We start from the raw sequence: 18,303 nt of genomic DNA on the forward strand, positions 1-18,303 counted from the left end.
CAAAAGAACAGGAGGTTTCCCTGGACAACCTAATGCTTATGTACATTAACTCAAAAGTCTTTACATGCAGAACTCTGAGTCTACAGACAATTTAAATGTCCTGGGCTTTAATTGTTACTTATGATTTTACAGTAAATTTATACAACTTTAAACAGATGTTGAGTGATCAGTCAACTTGGAGTTATATTAGATACAGTTACTGCTTTGCTATTTGAAATTGGATTTTGAATAATTAAAATGACTGGAAGTCTTGGATGATTGCCCATGTTCTCTTGAAAATGAATAAGTACATCTTGAACAAACTTTACATTTTGTAGCAGAGTAATTTGGCATGGATCAATTTCTGGATGGTTGTCTTCATATCTTTGTTCCTGAGGCTGGAGATCATTGGATTCAGCATGGGGATGACCACTGTGTAAGAGAGAGAGGCCATCTTGACCATGACCCATGAGCATTTAGATTTAGGAACACAGTAGAGAAAAAGGATAGTTCCATGGAAGATGGTAATGACAGTTAGGTGTGAGACACATGTGGAAAAGGCTTTATGGTGCTGCCCAGTTGAAGTCATCTTTATGACAGTGATAAAAATAAAAGCATAGGAAATAAGAATGATCATCAAGCTGCTGATTTCATTGAATGTGGCAGTCACTAAAATGATAATCTGGCTAATGTACGGGTTAGAGCAGGACACAGCCACAATTGCAGCATGTTCACAGACAAAGCTATTTATGATATTATTTCCTATGAAGGATAATTCCAATAAAAAGTAGGTAAGTATTAGGGAACACACTATACCCCAGGAGTATTAGGAAGCAACCAAGAAACAACACAGTTTCTGGGACATTGCAACAGTGTATAACAGAGGGTTACAAACTGCCACAAAAGAGTCATAGGCCATCACTGCCAGTATGAATGTTTCTGTCACTACACAAATGCATGCAAAGAAGAACTGCATGATGCACTGTGTGAAGGAGATGGTTCTGTCTGCCACAACCAAGTTTTCTAAGTGTTTGGGTGTAACCACTGTGGAGTAATAGAAGTCAACACAGGACAGATGGCTCAGGAAAAAGTACATGGGGGTCTGAAGTTTAGGATTGATCCTGATGATGACAATCATGCCCAGATTTCCCACCACAGTGATTGTGTAGATGGTCAGGAATAAAAAGAAGAGAGGCACCTGTAGGTCTGGGTATTCTGAGAACCCCAAGAGGACGAATGTGGCTCCAGCACTCTGATTTCCTTGGTTCCTGTGGACAAAATAGGAAAGTTGATCCAGAGAAACAAAAGTTGAATTAAGCCAATAAAATGAGGACCTTTGAAAGGTATAGTATGTCTCCATAAATAATATATCTATTAAAGATGGTAACTCTATTCATCATGCCTTAACAAATTCACGTAAAAATACCTACACCTAGACACAAGTTTGTTTCTTACTCGTACAATGCCCAAAATGCATTTCTGATCATTGGGAAGTTAGGTGTAATACAATGGGTTTTATAGGGACTCAGCTTCCTTTCAACTTGTGTTTCCACCATTTCATCTAAGGCATCTGAGGTGAAGTTCTCTTCTTCACAAGAAAATACAATTTAAGAGCAATTACATAAATGTATCTTCAGTGAAGTTAAACTCCATTGAGGAAGACCTCACTTAAAAACATAAGGAAATTCATGGGCAGGAGATATACTTAGCAGATTCAGGAGCATTGCAGTCAAGGAACCACAGATGAGAAGACATATGGAAATTACTTAACATGAAGATTTTAAAATGTAAAATAGTATCCACAGATATAGTTATCTAAGGCAAGACAATATGTACAAGCCCATCACTATTTGAAAAATATGGAAATGGAAATTATGGAAATGAGTAATACCATCACATAAAGAAAGAAAAATCGATGAAAAGACAGTACAAATTAATTAAGATGGAAAAATACATCTTTATTTTCACTCAATTATCACTGAAATTAAGTCTGTCCCTCAATTATGAAGCTAAGCATAAACCACAGTACCATTATCACTACTTTTGATCATAGGCTCACATACATTATATCATTTAGAGATGAAAACTACCTCAAAATACTTTTATACTCATCCCCATCTCTGAATGTCAGTAGTCTATAGACAGGGATATTGATATTGTTCTCTAATACATGATTGGTGAATCATGGTTATTACTCTAATGAAAATTTGCATTTTTAATATTTTGCTAATTGTACATCAATATAATTATTTTTGTAATTCTATGTATTTTAATTATTTATTTTAAAGTATGCTTCTAGGAATTCATTCATAGTCTCCACCAGACTGCCAAAAGAGTCCACGAAGGGCAAAAACAGTTACTATAAAACTCAGTAAATTTCATGATAACTGTTTGGAACTGATCCAGAATGCAGCAAAGAGAGATAATGAGATGAAGGAGTACTTAAAATAAGAATTAGAAAGAAAAAATCCTACATATGTCTAATAAATTTCCAGAAACAGATATATGAAAGAATGAGGAAACTTGAGGAGAAAGCATTACTCGAAATTTGTCTGATTTTAACTTTAGCAATTCCAGTGATGATATCATCCACCCATTATTCTTCTACTCGCATTAGGCTCCCTCCTTCCCCCTTCTTCTTTCCCTCCTTTTTTCCACATCCTTTGCTCTCTTTTTCTTTTTCTTTCTCTGTCTCTTTCTCTACTTTTTTTATCCCTAAAATTAAAAAAAAAAGTAAATTAAAATCTCTTTGTTTATATTAGTTTATTCACAAATTTTTTAGGCTATACAGTTATATTTGTTTAGTCTTAACAAGCCATAAATTTCACTCATTTTTCCTTGCATTTTATTTTTTTAAGCTTTTTAATTGTGAAATATAACCTATATATATATATAAAAGCAAAAATTTCCGGGTACATTTTAGCAAGTAGTTATAGAAAAGATTTTAAAGTTTGGTACGGGTTACATTTCCATGATTTTTCATTTTTTCTTCTACCTCCTCCAAGACACTGGAGACCAACAGAAATATCAGTATAATGGTTCAGCAGTCCTACTCATTTGTTAAATTCTATCTTCTATATTGTATTCCTCCTTCTCTTAAAATAACATATATACACAAAAGCAATAAATTTCATGGTATCACAGCAAATAGCTGTAAAACAGATTTCAGAATTTGGTATAGCTTACAATTCCACAATTTTAGGTTTTTATTTCTAGCTGCTCAAATGTACTGGAAGCTAAAAGCAATATCAGTATAATCATTTAGCATTCATATTTATTTGTTAATCTCAATTTTCTCTGTATAACTTCACCATCAACTTTGATCTTTCTCCCACTCTTTAAGGTATTTGGGCTATGCCAAGTCTTACTTTTTCATGTTGGAAAGTGCTGTTGATAATATGAGATAGGGGGATGGAAATAGTTGATGTTCTGAAAGTGCTGGCCTCTCTGTATTTCAGGATTTGTCTGGTCTAGGGACCCTTCTGTAGGTTGCAGGTTTTGGAAATCTAACCTGGTGCCTGAGACCTTTGTAGAATCTTGTAAAATGCCTTAGGTATCTTTTAGGATTTGCAGGGATGCTTTTGTTTGGGGCTTGGTAAATTATGATAGGTAGCAATGTCTAACTGAAGTATGCATAAGGGTGGCCTCCAATGTAGCATCTTGACTCTATTTGTATTCTCTCAGACACTGATACTTTATTTGTTACACTTCTTTCCCCCTCTTTTGGTCTGGATGGCATTGCTGACCCCACAGTGCCAGGGCCAGGCTCATCCCTGGGAGTCATATTCCATGCCACCAAGGAGGTTTTCATCCCTGGATGCCATGTCCCATGTAGGGAGAAGAGCAATGGTTTTACTAGCAGAGATAGAGAGAAAGGCCACAACTGAGCAACAAAAGAGGTCATCTTGACATGAATTTTAGTCATACTTATGAGTAGCTTCTCAGCTACATACATAAGGTTCAGAAGAGCAAGCCTCAATATCAATGACTTGGCCTATTGATCTGGGTGCCCCGAATGTTTGACAAAGTATCCAGGGTCTCTCTGGTGGTAAAGTTTAATAGTTCCATAATTTTTATCCCATCTGTCAAGGGACTTGCCAATACTTTTTAATTATCTGCTTAGTATACTCTGGGATATATCCAGCCATTACATTAAGCTTTACATGATTAAAGGCTCTCATTCTTATTCTGGGCTCCCTCTGTTTGGGTTGTTTAAATGATCTATCCAGACAGGTTGAGTTAGATTTTGTGCAACACAAAATGTAGGTCCTGGACATAACAAAATGTTCCTCCTTTGTTCTCAAAGATTAAGTGAAGTTCTAAAATACAGGCAATGTCTTCCTTACACATGTATTCTGAATTACCTTAATCCAAATCTGATTGGATTCATTCTTATCTCTAAATACCAGATTATACATATGTAAAACTGCCCCTCAAGCAGAAATAAGAATTACCACTCTGAACTAAATGTGATGGCTATAAAGCTAACAATTTAGGCCCCGATTTTCTTTTAAGTATTTTTTAATTATATCATAAAATATTTGCTCTCTTGTTTCTGCCTTATTTTGACTCAGTAAATGCCTCACGGGTTCGTTTACACTGTTGCATACTTCACAACATTTGGCACATTTGGGTGTGCTACTCCAGCCCATTTATTGAGTGAGCAGAAAAGCTGCTAATTTTGAGTGGGGACCTGAACAAGAATAGGCTCTGCAACAGGTCCAGGCTCTGTACAAGCTGCTCTGCCACTTGGGCCGAATGATCCAGCAGATCCAAAGGTGTTAGAAGTGTCAGTGGCAAATAAATATGTTGTTTGTAGCCTTTGGCAGGTGCCTATAGGAGAATCACAATGCAGACCCTTAGGATGTTGGAGCAAAGCCTTACCATATGCTGCAGATAACTACTCTCCCTTTGAGAAACAACTTTTGGCTTGCTACTCAGTCTTAGTAGAGGCTGAACACTTAACCATGGGCCACCAAGTTACCATGAGACCTGAGTTGTCTATGATGAACTGGATGTTGTCTAACCCACCAAGCCATAAAGTTGGGCATTTGTAGCAGTACTCTATTGTTAAATGGAAATGGTATGTGTGAGAATGGCCACAGCAGGTCCTGAAGGTACAAGTAAGCTACATGAAGAAGTGGCCCAAATGCCCATGGCCTCCATTACTGCCACATTACCTCTCTTTCTCAGACCATAGCCATGGCCTCTTAGGGAGTTCCTTACAGTGAATTGGCTGAGGAAGTGAAAATCTGGGCCTGGTTTACAAATGGTTCAGCATGATATGCGGGTACCACCCAAAAAATGGGCAACAACAGCACTACAACCCCTTTTTGGGGTGTCCTGGAAGGACAGTGGTGAGGGGAAATCCTCCCAGTGGACAGAACTTCGAGCAGTGCACCTGGTGGTTCATTTTGCTTGGAAATAAAACTGTCCAGAGGTGAGTTTGTATACTGACTCATGGGCTGTTGCTAATGGTTTGACTGGTTGTTCAGGGACTTGGAAAGACCATAATTGGAAAATTGATGACAAAGAGTTCTGGGGAAGAAGTATGTGGATAGACCTTTCTGAGTGGGCTAAAAACATGAACATATTTGTGTCTCATGTAATTTGCACACCAGAGGGTGACTTTAACAGAGGAAGCTTCTAATATCAAGTGGATAAGATGACCCATTCTGTGGATACCAGTCAGCCTCTTTCTACAATAACTCCTGTCATTGTCCAACGGGCACATGAAAAAAGTTGTCATGGTGGTTGCATGGGCTCAGCAATATGGACTTCCACTCACAAGGCTGACTTGGCTACAGCCACTGTTGAGTGTACAATCTGCCAGCAGCAGAGATTTACACTCAGCACCCTATAAGGCACCATTCCCCAAGGTGACCAGCCGGCTACATGGTGGTAGGTTGATTACGTTGGACCACTCTCTTCATGGAAGGGGCAGAAATTTGTTCTAACTGGAATAGATACATACTATGGATATGGGTTTGCTTTCCCTGCGTGCAATGCTTCTGCCAAAACTACCATCCATGGGCTTACGGAATGCCTTATCCATCATCATGGTATTCCACATAGCATTGCTTCTGATCAAGGAACACACTTCACAGCAAATGAAGTGCAGGAATGAGCACATGCTCGTGGAATTCTCTGGTCTTACCATGTTCCCCATCATCCAGAAGCAGGTGGATTGATAGAATGATGGAATGGCCTTTTGAAAACTCAATTACGGTGCCAACTAGGTGGCAATACCTTGAAAGGCTGGGGTAATGATCTCCAGGAAGCTGTATGTGCTCTGACTCAGTGTCTGCTGTATGGTGCCAGAATCCATGCATCCAGAAACCAAGGGGTAGAAATGGGAGTGGTACCACTCATTATTACACCTAGTGATCCACTAGGAAAGGTTTTGCTCCTTGTCCTTGCAACCCTGAGCTCTGCTGGTCTTCAGGTTTTAGTTCCAAAATGGGGAGTTCTTTCACCAGGAGAAACAACAATGATTTCATTGAAAGAAATCTAAGACTGACACCCGGTCACTTTGGGCTACTTATGCCACTGGATCAACAAGCCAAGAAGGGGATTACATTATTGTCTGGGGTGATTGACCCTGAGTATCAGGGGGAAGTAGGATTGCATATACATAATGGAGATAAAGAAGAGTTTTCTTGGAATATAAAATTTATAAAGGGTGTCTTTTAGTACTACCATGCCCTGTGATTAAAATGAATGGAAAACTGCAACAACCCAATCCAGGCAGGACTACCAATGGCTCTGAAACTTTAGGAATGAAGGTTTGGGTCACCCCAACAAGCAAAGAACCACGGCCAGCTGAAGCGCTTGCTGAGGGTAAAGGGAAAGTGAAATGGGTTGTGGAAGAAGGTAGTGATAAGTATGAACTTCAACCATGTGATCAGTTACAGAAACAAGGACTGTAATGCTGTTTTGTTCATGTCATACTATTTAAATTGTAAGATATCAAGTTTAAGAATGAATATTACCCAAGGATTTGCACCGTATTCTGGAGAGATTTAATGTGTTTTCAGTTATATTGCAGGACAGTTGAGTATTATTAGGTGAAAGAAAAAATGTATGTTTTATTGTTTTTTATTTAGAAATTAGGTATGGTTTAAGGTGGTATGTATACCTGCCAAGTTGATAAGAGGTGGACTGTCATGGTCAGGTTCATGTGTCAACTTGACCAAGTACCTGTTTTTTGGGGGGGCAAGTGCTAGCCTGTCTGTTGTGATGAGGACATTTCATAGAATTAAATCATGATCGTGTCAACTACATCCAGAGCTGATTCCATTTGTAATCAGTCAAAGGGGAGTGTCTTCTGCAATGAGTAATGCTTAATCTGATCACTGGGAGCTGTTTAAGGAGGATTCAGAAGAGACAGTCTCTTCCTGTTTTGGCTGGTGAGCCTCTCCTGTGGAGTTCATCCAGACCCTCCATCAGAATGTTGGCTTCACAGCCTGCCCTGCAGATTTTGAACTCTGAGTTCCCATGGTCATGTGAGACACCTTTATAAATTTTATATATGTGAGCGTTCCCTGTTGATTCTGTTTCGCTAGAAAACCCTAAATTATACACCAGGTAAAAAATGTACTTTAAAAAGGGCTTAAGATTCTAGTTTTAGTCAAGTCCCTAAAATAGCCTCCCTGAAAATGTTTTGCTGAAGATAAACAGTTGTGCAATAACATGGGATACCATCATTGTCATAAATTAATTGGCTTGCTTTTTAAATAAATCTTAGATGATAATAAGGAAAAAACTTGATTATTGGTATTCAAAATTTATTTCATTAAAACTTTATTCAAAATACAGCTTTATAAAGTACTTATAAATGGAGAATATCCAACTGTCTTCTGTGTATGTCAAATAATATGAAGAGTTAAGAAAGAGAAAGGGATCTAGGAGTGAATTTGCATTAAAATTATAGGAACATTTCAGAATACATAAGGAACTAAAACTGTACAAGCTAATTTCTTAGTTTAAAATATTTCACCAATTTTCATGCAAACCTCAGGAGTTCTGGAATATGGATTCTGTCCTGATGTACCTAAAATTATTGAATATAAATTTGGAAAAAACAACTCATGTGGGAAAAGATACTTTAAAACATTTCTTAGGATTATGATGAGTTACTTGAAATTCTGTTAGAAAACAAAATAGTTGGAAAATATTTACTGTAACCATCCTCATATCATTTCCATTCTAATTTTAATGCTCAAAATTTCCTTGTGCTGTATGCAAATCCACTCACTATTTCTCTCTGTCTCTCTCTTTGTGTGTCTCTATCTCTTTGTGTCTCTCTCTTTCCCCAACCCTCCCCTTTCTTCTAACAGACAAACACTAACATACACACACACACACACAAACCCTCATATGTGAATATGTGAACACATGCAAAGATATGCAGGGTTTTTTGAAAGAATTTCCTGTATACCTTTTTCCTAACTCTCAGAGTCTCTTCCAAAATTCCCTCTTTCCTTACAAATCAAAGCCTGAAAGAAAGAGTCTGTTAGGCATTATTTGTAAGCCTTTATCAGATCCTTGAAGAAGAATGAAGATTATTGACGAAAAAATTAATGTTGAGAAGTGGAAATTATGACTTAGCTCATGACAGGATATGGACAGTGTGAAATTCCAACAACAGAAGCTGTATCTGGTTTTTCAGATTCTTCAACTATTTTTCATATGTATTATAATGAAAAAATGTAAAAGTGAAAGTCATGGGCTTAAATATTTGATTAATTCTGAATAAAATGTTGAAATATCATAAATTAAATAATATATTCTATGCACTTTGTTATGTACTTTTCACATGCCAACTAATTTCATCTTTACTATGACCTGATGAGGATTATATTATTACCTCTGTTTTTAAAATAAGAACAAAGCCCAAGGTTTTATTTGTACTAGTGAAAGTATGCTATCTGTGCCATGCCTGAATAATTCTAAAGCTCACACCTTGCATCCCATGCTTAAAAGGTCTTTTTCAAAAACAAATACAGGATATAAATCTTATATTGTCCTAAAACTACTATCCATATTTTCTGAATGACCTCCAGAATATAAGTGAAAGGAAAAATATCCCAGATGAACTGATACATACAAATTTAGACTAGATTAAAGCTTTTATGCCTTTTATTTATTTCTTTAGGGACATTGTATAAGAGATTCAGATATGCTGTTATTTAATGGCACTGATGGAATATTGTATATATATATATTTGTTTTTCCACCACTTCTCTGTATTTGATGATGCTCCTCAAAGACCATTTTTGTTGTTGTTTACCATGGTTTATAATACAAACTTAATGACTATTGAACTCTTCTCTGTCATCCATTGTGCCAGGAGAGTGTCAGAAGAACATTAAGATTTTCCTTATTAACACAGAAGAGTTGTTATTATGATGATTAGAAGAAATTTTTAGAAATTTAATTATACCCATTTAATGTTTAAAGCTATTATACATTTTGGGTTACTAGTTATTAGCAATTATTAGGGAAATATTTAAAATTGTAATAATAGTACAATACAGAACTAATATTTTATCATAGTTTTGTTTTGTTTTGTTTTTCTGCTCCATTTGTCTTATTTTCTCTCCCCAGGGTAAGAGAGAAGGACAGTGCTTGTAGAATCTGAAGAGAACAGAGTTGAGTTTATCTTATCACTTACTTTAAAGCAGACTATTCATGCAAGTCTTTGCAATGTTCTTCGTGTTTTATTTTATTTTGTAAGATTGGTTTACTTTCTCATGCATTTCCACTATTCCTTTCCTGAAACCCACTTTATTCAATATATTAGAAAGGGCTATGAAGGGAAATTGAATATAGATATGCATGTGCATGTGCTTGAGTATTATATGTGTTTGAGTGTGTTTAAAGATATATGTGGAGGTGGAGCAAGATGGCAGCATTATAAGTTCTATAATTTGGTTCATCCTCCAGAGCAGCTAGTAAATAGTCAGGAATGGAACAGGACATTTGCTGGGGCACATCAGTGACCAAACATACAGGATACAGCAGTCTGAAACTGGTGGAAAAGCTAAGATCCCACACAGAATGGTAAGTTCCTTAAGTCAAGGAATCTGGTGAGCCACCACCCCTGGCATGACAAGCAAAAGGAAACAAACTTTACTGGTAGCAAAGGATTACCTCAACCAAGCTCCATTTGCAGAATTAATTGACAAATTCTGACTACTAAAAAACAGCTCCCAAGCACAGATAAACAGAATAAACACTAAAGGAACTAGGAGTTTTCACCCCATCAAAGAGGGGGCAGGGCTGATAAAAAAAAACAGAGGCTTTTAGAATTGGACATTATAAAATACTGGAGAAAGGCTGGACCCCTAAAAATGGGTCACATAGAGACTGGTGATACATACAGCCATGTACCAAATCAAGCTCTGATCAGGAAACCCAAGGATTGAGGTCCCAGGTCTGAAAAAGCTTTTTGCTTTACTTTATAACAGCTGTTCAGATAGAACTGCAGACACTCCCAGACTCCAGCACTGCCCAAGGCAAGGGCAGAATTAAGATATGTCTGAGAGAAAAAGTAACTAGTCAGTCAGGTGAAAGGGGTTAATTCCCTAAAGGGTAGATCTTTCCCAAGAAAAGGGGTGTGGTGCCCAAGTCAAGTGAAATACCTCCTTCAATGAATTCAGGTCCCAGGGGCTGGAAAACAATGAGAACCATACTACTACATCACCTCTGTCTCAAAGAGGCCTCTGGCAGGAAGAATCTGCTGAAATTAAAGGCACCACATCACTTTAAACTGGTGGGAATTTGCAGGCAGACAAGCACCCCATGCTGAGCAGGATAGGAAAAGCAGAGAGTCTAGGGGATTCAAAGGAATGTATAACAACGTGTTTGATCTCACCCTCAGGGAAAACTGATGATGGCTACTCTTTCCTCCTGAGGCATGGGCTTGTCTACTCTGGGAAAATCTGACTTGGATCTATAATACCTGAGGACAGCTTCCTCACAAAAGACTCCATATAGGCAGAGCAAAAAACAGAAAAGCAAGAAGTGAAAGTTTCTGATGAGTTAAACAGAGCCTATGCAAGATTTCTAGAATAAGTTGAACCGAATGTCAAAGAATGGATAAAGAACAAAGCAATCCAGCAATAAAACCCTAGGTAAAAGAATGAAAAAATCTCCAGAACAAATTACTAAGGAAATCAAATGCCAAGAGGCCAACAAAAAAATAGTCATACTAGGAAAATTGAAGATATGGCCCAGTCAAAGGAACAAACCAACACTTGAATTATATAGGAGTTGAAACAGTGACTAAATGAGGATGTTTAAACAGATATGCAAAATCTCATCAAAAATCTAATCAGCAATTTGGAGCAGGCAGAAGTTAGAGTGAGAAGGGCATGCAAAGCCAAATGGAGAAGGCAAAAAGTGGAGCATGAGCACTTGTTGGGTGGGCACCATGGCCACGATCACCACAATTAAGCTTGTGAAATGTGAGATACAGCTTCTACTACAGGAAGCTGATGGTGCTCAAAAGAGAGTTGAGTGCCTCCAGTTGGAAGTGGAAGGAGAAAAGCAGCCCAGGACCAGGCTGAGGCTGAAGTGGCATCCTTGAACCAACAGATCCAGCTGGATAAAGAGGAGATGCACCATGCTTAGGAGCACCTGGTCACTGCTCTGCAAAAGCTGGAGGAAGCAGAGAAAGCTGATGATGAGAGCAAAAGATGTATGAAGGTTATAGAAAACCAGGTATAAAAGATGAAGAAAAGATAGAAATCCAAATCAAAGAAGCTAAACACATCACAGAAGAGACAAATTGGAAGTATGAGGAGGTGGTTCATAAGTTGGTGATTATTGAAGGGGATTTGGAATGCACTAAGGAACAAGCTGAGCTGACAGAGTCCTATTGCTGAGAGCTGGATGAGGAGATCAGACTGATGGACCAGAACCTAAAGTGTCTGAGTGCTCCTGAAGAAAAGCACTTTCAAAAAGAAGATAAATATGAAGAAGAGATAAAGATTCTTACTGACTGTGCTGGTTTGAAGGAAGCATACCCCCTAAGAAAAACCATGTTTTAATATAAATCCCATTTCATAAAGGTATAATAATCTCTATTCAATACTGTATGTTTGAAACTGTAATCAGATCATCTCCCTGGATGATGTGATTTAGTCAAGAGTGGCTGTTAAACTGGATTAAGGGACCACACATCTCCACCCATTTGCGAGGGTCTTGATTGGTGTATTAGAGTCCTATAAAACAGGAAATATTTTGGAGAATGAGAGATTCAGAAAGAGCAGGAGGATATAGCCATGAGATACAGAAAGTCCATGAGCCAGCAACCTTTGGAGATGAAGAAGGAAAACGCCTCCTGGGGAGCTTCATGAAACCAGAAGCCAGGAGAGAAAACCAGCAGATGATGATGTCATGGTCACCATGTGCCCTTCCAGCTGAAAAAGAAGCCCTGACTGTGTTTTCCATGTTCCTTCTCACTTGAGAGAGAAGCCCTGAAATTCATCAGACTTCTTGAATCAAGGTATCTTTCCCTGGATGCCTGTGACTGGACATTTCTATAGACTTGTTGTAATTGGGACATTTTCTCAGCCTTAGAACTGTAAACTAGCAACTCATTAAATTCCCCTTGTTAAAACTGTTCCATTTCTGGTATATTGCATTCAAGCAGCTAGCAAACTAGAACACTGACAAACTCAAGTAGGCAGGGACCTGTGCCAAATTTGCTGAGAGATTGGTAGCTGAGCTGGAAAAGAAATTGATGATTTGGAAGATAAACTGAAATGCACTAAAAAGAAGCATCTCTATACGCACAGAATGCTGGACCAGACTCTGCTTGACCTGAATGAGATGTAGAGCACCCCAGTACCACCCTGCCTCTGCTCCTTCCTTTGACCATGAATCCACCTGAGGCAGCCTGAACACAGTTGACCTGAAAACTGAGTACTGATATTTAACTGGAAGGCTGTTTTTTTCTCTCACCATATACCCCCACTCACACCCACCCATTTATCCCAGCCACATGTCTTTCACACAAAACTTTCTATGCCTCTCCCAGAGATTGTAGCTGGGCTAGGGGCTGAGCACCTTTCAGAACAACATTTAAGGGAATGTGAGCACAATGCAAGTGTCTTTAAAAGCACATTGTGATGTATACATATTGTAATTATCTCACTTTTTGTTGTTGTAGCAACTATTTGCAAAACATTCCAAATAATTCCATAGCTCTGAAGTAGTAAGCTAATCCCTTTATCATTTCTGGAAGGTAATTTTTCAGCCTCAAATATATTGGTCTCTCCAAAGAGGAGTGAAGGAGGTATGAGCATGCCTCACTGAGTACCAAACATAACCCAAGGAAAGATTTCATTGAGGGAAATCTCATTATTCTATACAAAGCACCAGTCAAACCTCCTGATTCTAAGAGTTAACCTAAAAAAAGGATTAAAAAAAGAAAAATTTACTGTTGAGGTTTTTAGCTTTAAGGTATCTTAGGGAAAATTTATTATTGCTTGTATTTTTTCTCATCAGAAGTGACCAAATCAATATGGTTAGACCTCTGAGACCAAATCCTTTCCTGGTCCTTTCTCAACAACCTTTCCAACTTCTACAGAATGAATCATTTGCCACTTATGTTGGGGTGACCACTGATGCACTCTCCTGCCTACATTTTAAAAAAGAAAGAAAAGAAAATTGCACTTTTGCCAATGATTTTGCCTACAAAACAATTCATCACCCTTTTATGGGTCTGAATCTGCTGTCTCTAAAAGTGCCATCTCATGCTTCTTATTAGCCAGTGCTGGAGAAATCTTGAATAGCTTATATGCAAAACTCTTTAAATATTTTAAATCATTTTGAAATTTTGTCTTTTTAGAGGTGGGGAGTAGTAGCCACACCATCTCTACAGTCTGGGCTGGTGGTAGGCTGATGTTTTACAATTATTTTCCCCACACAGTGCAACCTTTTGGATGAAGTTTATGTGAGGTCTGTTAGCTGTGCATCCTGTTGCTTATTGGCTTAAGATGTACCTTCTTTTGGTGTGGTCTTTTTGGGGGACATATTAGGAAAAAGAGAAACCAATAATGAAAATATCTTGATACTGAAAATTGACAAAATTTCTTTTTGAAATAAAGAAGCAGCCCCTCTAACCCTAAAAACAAAAGTCAGATCAGATAAGTCCTGAAATGCCAAAGGGAAAACCTTTCAGAACATCACCTAGTTTCATCCCACTATTCTATATTATCAACAGCCCCTTCCAATATGAAAAAATTAGAATGGACCTAGCCCAAGTGCTTCTAAAGAGTGGGAGAAAGATAAAAGGTACTGGTGGAGTTATACAGAGAAGGTTGGGTTTAACAGGTGAATATGAGTGCTGGATCATTATGCTATTTTTGTTATGATATTTCTTTTAGCCTTTGGTACCTTATAACAGCTAAAAATATAAAACTAAAAAGGCAAAATTGCAAACCCCACCTTAAAGAAGAAGACACTGTGTGAAAATAAAGAACTCAAAAGCCTGAAAAAACAAATTGCAGAACTTATGGGAATGAAAGTGGCAATAGAAAAGATAAAAAACAATGGACACCTAAAGCAACTGATTTGAAGAGGAAGAAGAAAGGATTAGTGAACTAGAGGACTGGACACCTCTTGTCTAAAACACAAAAGAAAATACAGGGAAAAGAGTGGGAAAATTGAGTTACTTTCAGGGAATTGGGTGACAATATGAAGCACATGAACATATATGTTGTTGGTTTCCTAGAAGGAGAAGAGAAGGGAAAAGAGGCAGAAAGACTAACCAAGGAAATAATCACTGAAAATGTCCTATCTCTTATGAAAAATGTAAAATTACAGATCCATACAATTGCAGCAAATCTCAAACACAATAGATCCGAATAGACATACTGCAAGATATTTAGTAATCAGATTGTGAAACATCAAAGACAATGAGAGACTCTTGAAAGCTGCAAGATAAAAGCTATGCATCACATAAATGGCAGCTTGACAAGGTTATGTGTGGATTTCTCAGAAGAAACCAAAGAGGCAAGAAAGCAGAGATATGATATATTTAAGTATCTGAAAGAGAAAAAGTGCCAACCAAGATTTCTATACCCAGCAAACCTGCCCTTCAAAAATGAAGAGGAGATTCAAATATTTTTAGACAATTGTTGGGAAAATTTGTTACTAGTAGACTGGCTGCAAAAGAAATACTAAAATGAGCACTGAAGGCTGGTAGGAAAAGGGAGGAAAAAGAGGTCTGGAAAAAAAGTGTAGATATGATTATTATAAGTAAAGGTAAAAAGAGAAAAAATTAGATATGACATTTAAAATGCAAAAGATAAAATGGTAGAAAAAAGTATTGCTTTTACAATAATGACATTAAATGTTAATGGATTAAACTCCCCAATCAAAGGACCTAGACTGGCAGAATGGATTAAAAAGCAGGTCCCATCTATATGCTATTTACACGAGACTCACTTTAGACCCAGGGACGAAAACAGGTATAAAGTGAAAGAGTTGGGAAAGATAACTCATGCAAATGACAATCAGAAAATATTAGGGGTAGCTATATTAACTTTGAACAATTGTAAAACAATTAGAAGAGACAAAGTATGGCATTATGTATTAATAAAGGAACAATTCAACAAGAAGACATAAATCAGAAATGCTTATGTGCAAAGCCAAAGTGCTCTAAAATACATGAAGCAAACACTGAGAACACTAAAGAAGCCTCTTCAATATATGGTGATTAAAGAACTGCATATCCATACACAAAACAAGAAAAGAAAGAGGATACATATCTCACACCCTACACAAAACCTACCTCAAAATAGATCAAGACCTAAACATTAGAATAAGAGCATGAAACTTTTAGAAGAAAATATATTATAAATCTTATAACAAAAGGCAGTTTCCTAGCTCTTACACCCAAAGCACAAACATTGAAAAGCTGAATAGGTAAATGAGATAGCCTTAAAATTAAACACATTGTGCATCAAAGAACTTTGCCAAGAAAATAAAAGTCAGTCTACATAATGGGAGACAATATTTGGAAGCTTATATTGGCATATAAGGGTTTAGTACCCAGGATATGTTAAGAGAGTCTTCAATTCAACAACAAAAAGTTGAACAATCCAATTAAAAAATGGGCAGAAGACATGAACAGCCAGTTCTCAGAAGAGGAAATATAAATGGCTAAAAGCTTATGAAACAATTCTCAACTTCACTGACTATTAGGGAAATGCAAATCAAAACCACAATGACATATTTCACAACCACTAGAATGGTCATTATAAAAAAAACAACTACAACAGAGAATGACAAAAGCTGGAGAGGATGCAAAGAAAGAGGTGAACTTATCCACTGTCAGTGGGAATGCAAAGTGTTACAACTGCTCTGCAAGGCAGTTTGGTTTTCCATAGGAAGCTAAGAATAGAATTGTCATATGATCCACCAATCCTATTACTGGGTATGTATTCAGAGGCGCTGAAGACAAGGACACAAATCACATTTGCACAGCAATGTTTATAGAAGCATTTTTATGATTGCCAGGAGATGCAAACATCACAAATGTCCATTCATGGATGAGTCACTAAACAAGCTGTAGCATTTACATACAATGAATATTATGTTATGCAGCTGTAAAACTGAATGAAGTCATGAAGCATGTAACAATGTAAATGACACTTGAAAACATTATGCTGAGTGAAATTAGCCAGAAATAAAAGGACAAATAATTTTTTGTCTCACTAATATGAACTGACATTAATGAATGAACTTTGAGAGTTAAAGTAATGGATGCAGGTTATCAGGAATTAGAGAGTAGGCATTGGACATTTGCTGTGGAAGGAATAAAGACTATGCAACAGAACTGAATGTAAAAATTCAGAAATGTATAACACAATATTATCTGATGCCAGTACAATAATATATTTACACTGCATGAAGGTGAATGTAAATATAGTTGAGGAAGAAGGGCTGAGGGCATGTATGAAACCAGAAGGAAAAATAAATGATAAAGACTAAGAAATTATAACCTAGGAATTCTTAGAGTGGACAATGATGTTGATTTAAGGTACAAATATGAAAACTTTTTTTCAAGAGTGAGAATAAATGAATGTCAACATTGCAAGATGTTGAGAATGTGTGGTACACAGGAAAAAGTACAACCAATTTAATCTAGGGTCTATAGTCAACAGTGGACATTGTTATATGCTTCCAATGAATGTACCAAAGGTATTATGCCAAAACTAAATGTCAAAAAGCAGGGGGCATTGGGCAGAGTATGGATTCTTTACAGAAGAAAAGGAGATGTCTTCATATAGATTATTTTGGTGAAGACATGTCTATTTACTTAGGTTGGATTGTATCATGTGTGAATAAAATTGCTTAAAAATGAGCAGAGAGAAACAAGTGTTAGAGGAAATTTGGATTAAGAGATGTTTTTATTCAGGCTTGCCCTCTGGAGGGCAGTGTGGTGGTTCCACAGAAATCTAAGGGCAAGATTGACATATGATCTTGGCAACCTCATTGCTAGGTATATACCTGTAGAAACGGAGAGTTGAGGACATGAATGGATATTTGCACACTGATGTTTATGGCAGCAGTGTTCATGATTTTCAATGTTGTAGGTGGTCTAAGATTACAATGAATGAGGAATGGAAGGGGAACTGTAATGTTTACATACAAAGGATTACTGAGTGGCTGCAAGAAGGAGTGAGCTTATGAGAAATGTAACTAGGTGACAGAACAGTAGGAACAGTATATTGATTGAAATGTCAGAAGCAAAAAGACAAGTATTATGATGCCTCAATCACAGGAACTAACTATACAAATCAAACTCAGAAAATTGAATTTGAGAGCATGTGTTATCAGGTTGGTGCTTTTTGTATAGATTCCTAGATTGTAAGCTGTTACAGAAGTCACATATATTTAGTAGTTGTAACTGGTATTTCTTAATTCTGAGCAACCGAGCTATTTGTCTATAACCTACTTATTCCTGGGAACTTTGGGTATTTATGTGACACCTGAGACTCAGTGTTAGAGCATTGAAGCTATGAAAGTCACCATTATCCCGTGTGGTAACTGTTAAAAAAGCTGAAAACTGGTCAGAGCTCATCTAGAAATATAAATGAAGCTGATCTGTATAAGACTAAGATAAGTCAGAATACTGGGTAAGGGTTCATATGGCCCATGTTTTTAAACTTTAAGTTTGTCCAAAACCAAAGGGACAGTTTCCGGGTGCTGCAGTATTCTCTGCTCTCTCTGAATCTCCTTTCTCCAAAATGTTTCCTCTTTTATAGGACTCCAGAAACTTATCAAGACCCACCCAAATGGGTG

General features: G+C 37.3%; 2 pseudogenes; one reads left to right on the forward strand and one right to left on the reverse strand.

Annotated features, from left to right (window-relative positions):
• Window positions 1–304: 304 nt before the first annotated feature.
• Window positions 305–2,011, reverse strand: LOC143679124 (olfactory receptor 5D13-like; annotated as a pseudogene).
• Window positions 2,012–11,685: 9,674 nt separating this feature from the next.
• Window positions 11,686–12,825, forward strand: LOC143679125 (tropomyosin-like; annotated as a pseudogene).
• The last annotated feature ends 5,478 nt before the right edge of the window (window positions 12,826–18,303 follow it).

The sequence above is a fragment of the Tamandua tetradactyla genome, chromosome 4 (assembly GCF_023851605.1).
Source record: "Tamandua tetradactyla isolate mTamTet1 chromosome 4, mTamTet1.pri, whole genome shotgun sequence".
NCBI classification, from domain to species: Eukaryota; Metazoa; Chordata; class Mammalia; order Pilosa; family Myrmecophagidae; genus Tamandua; species Tamandua tetradactyla.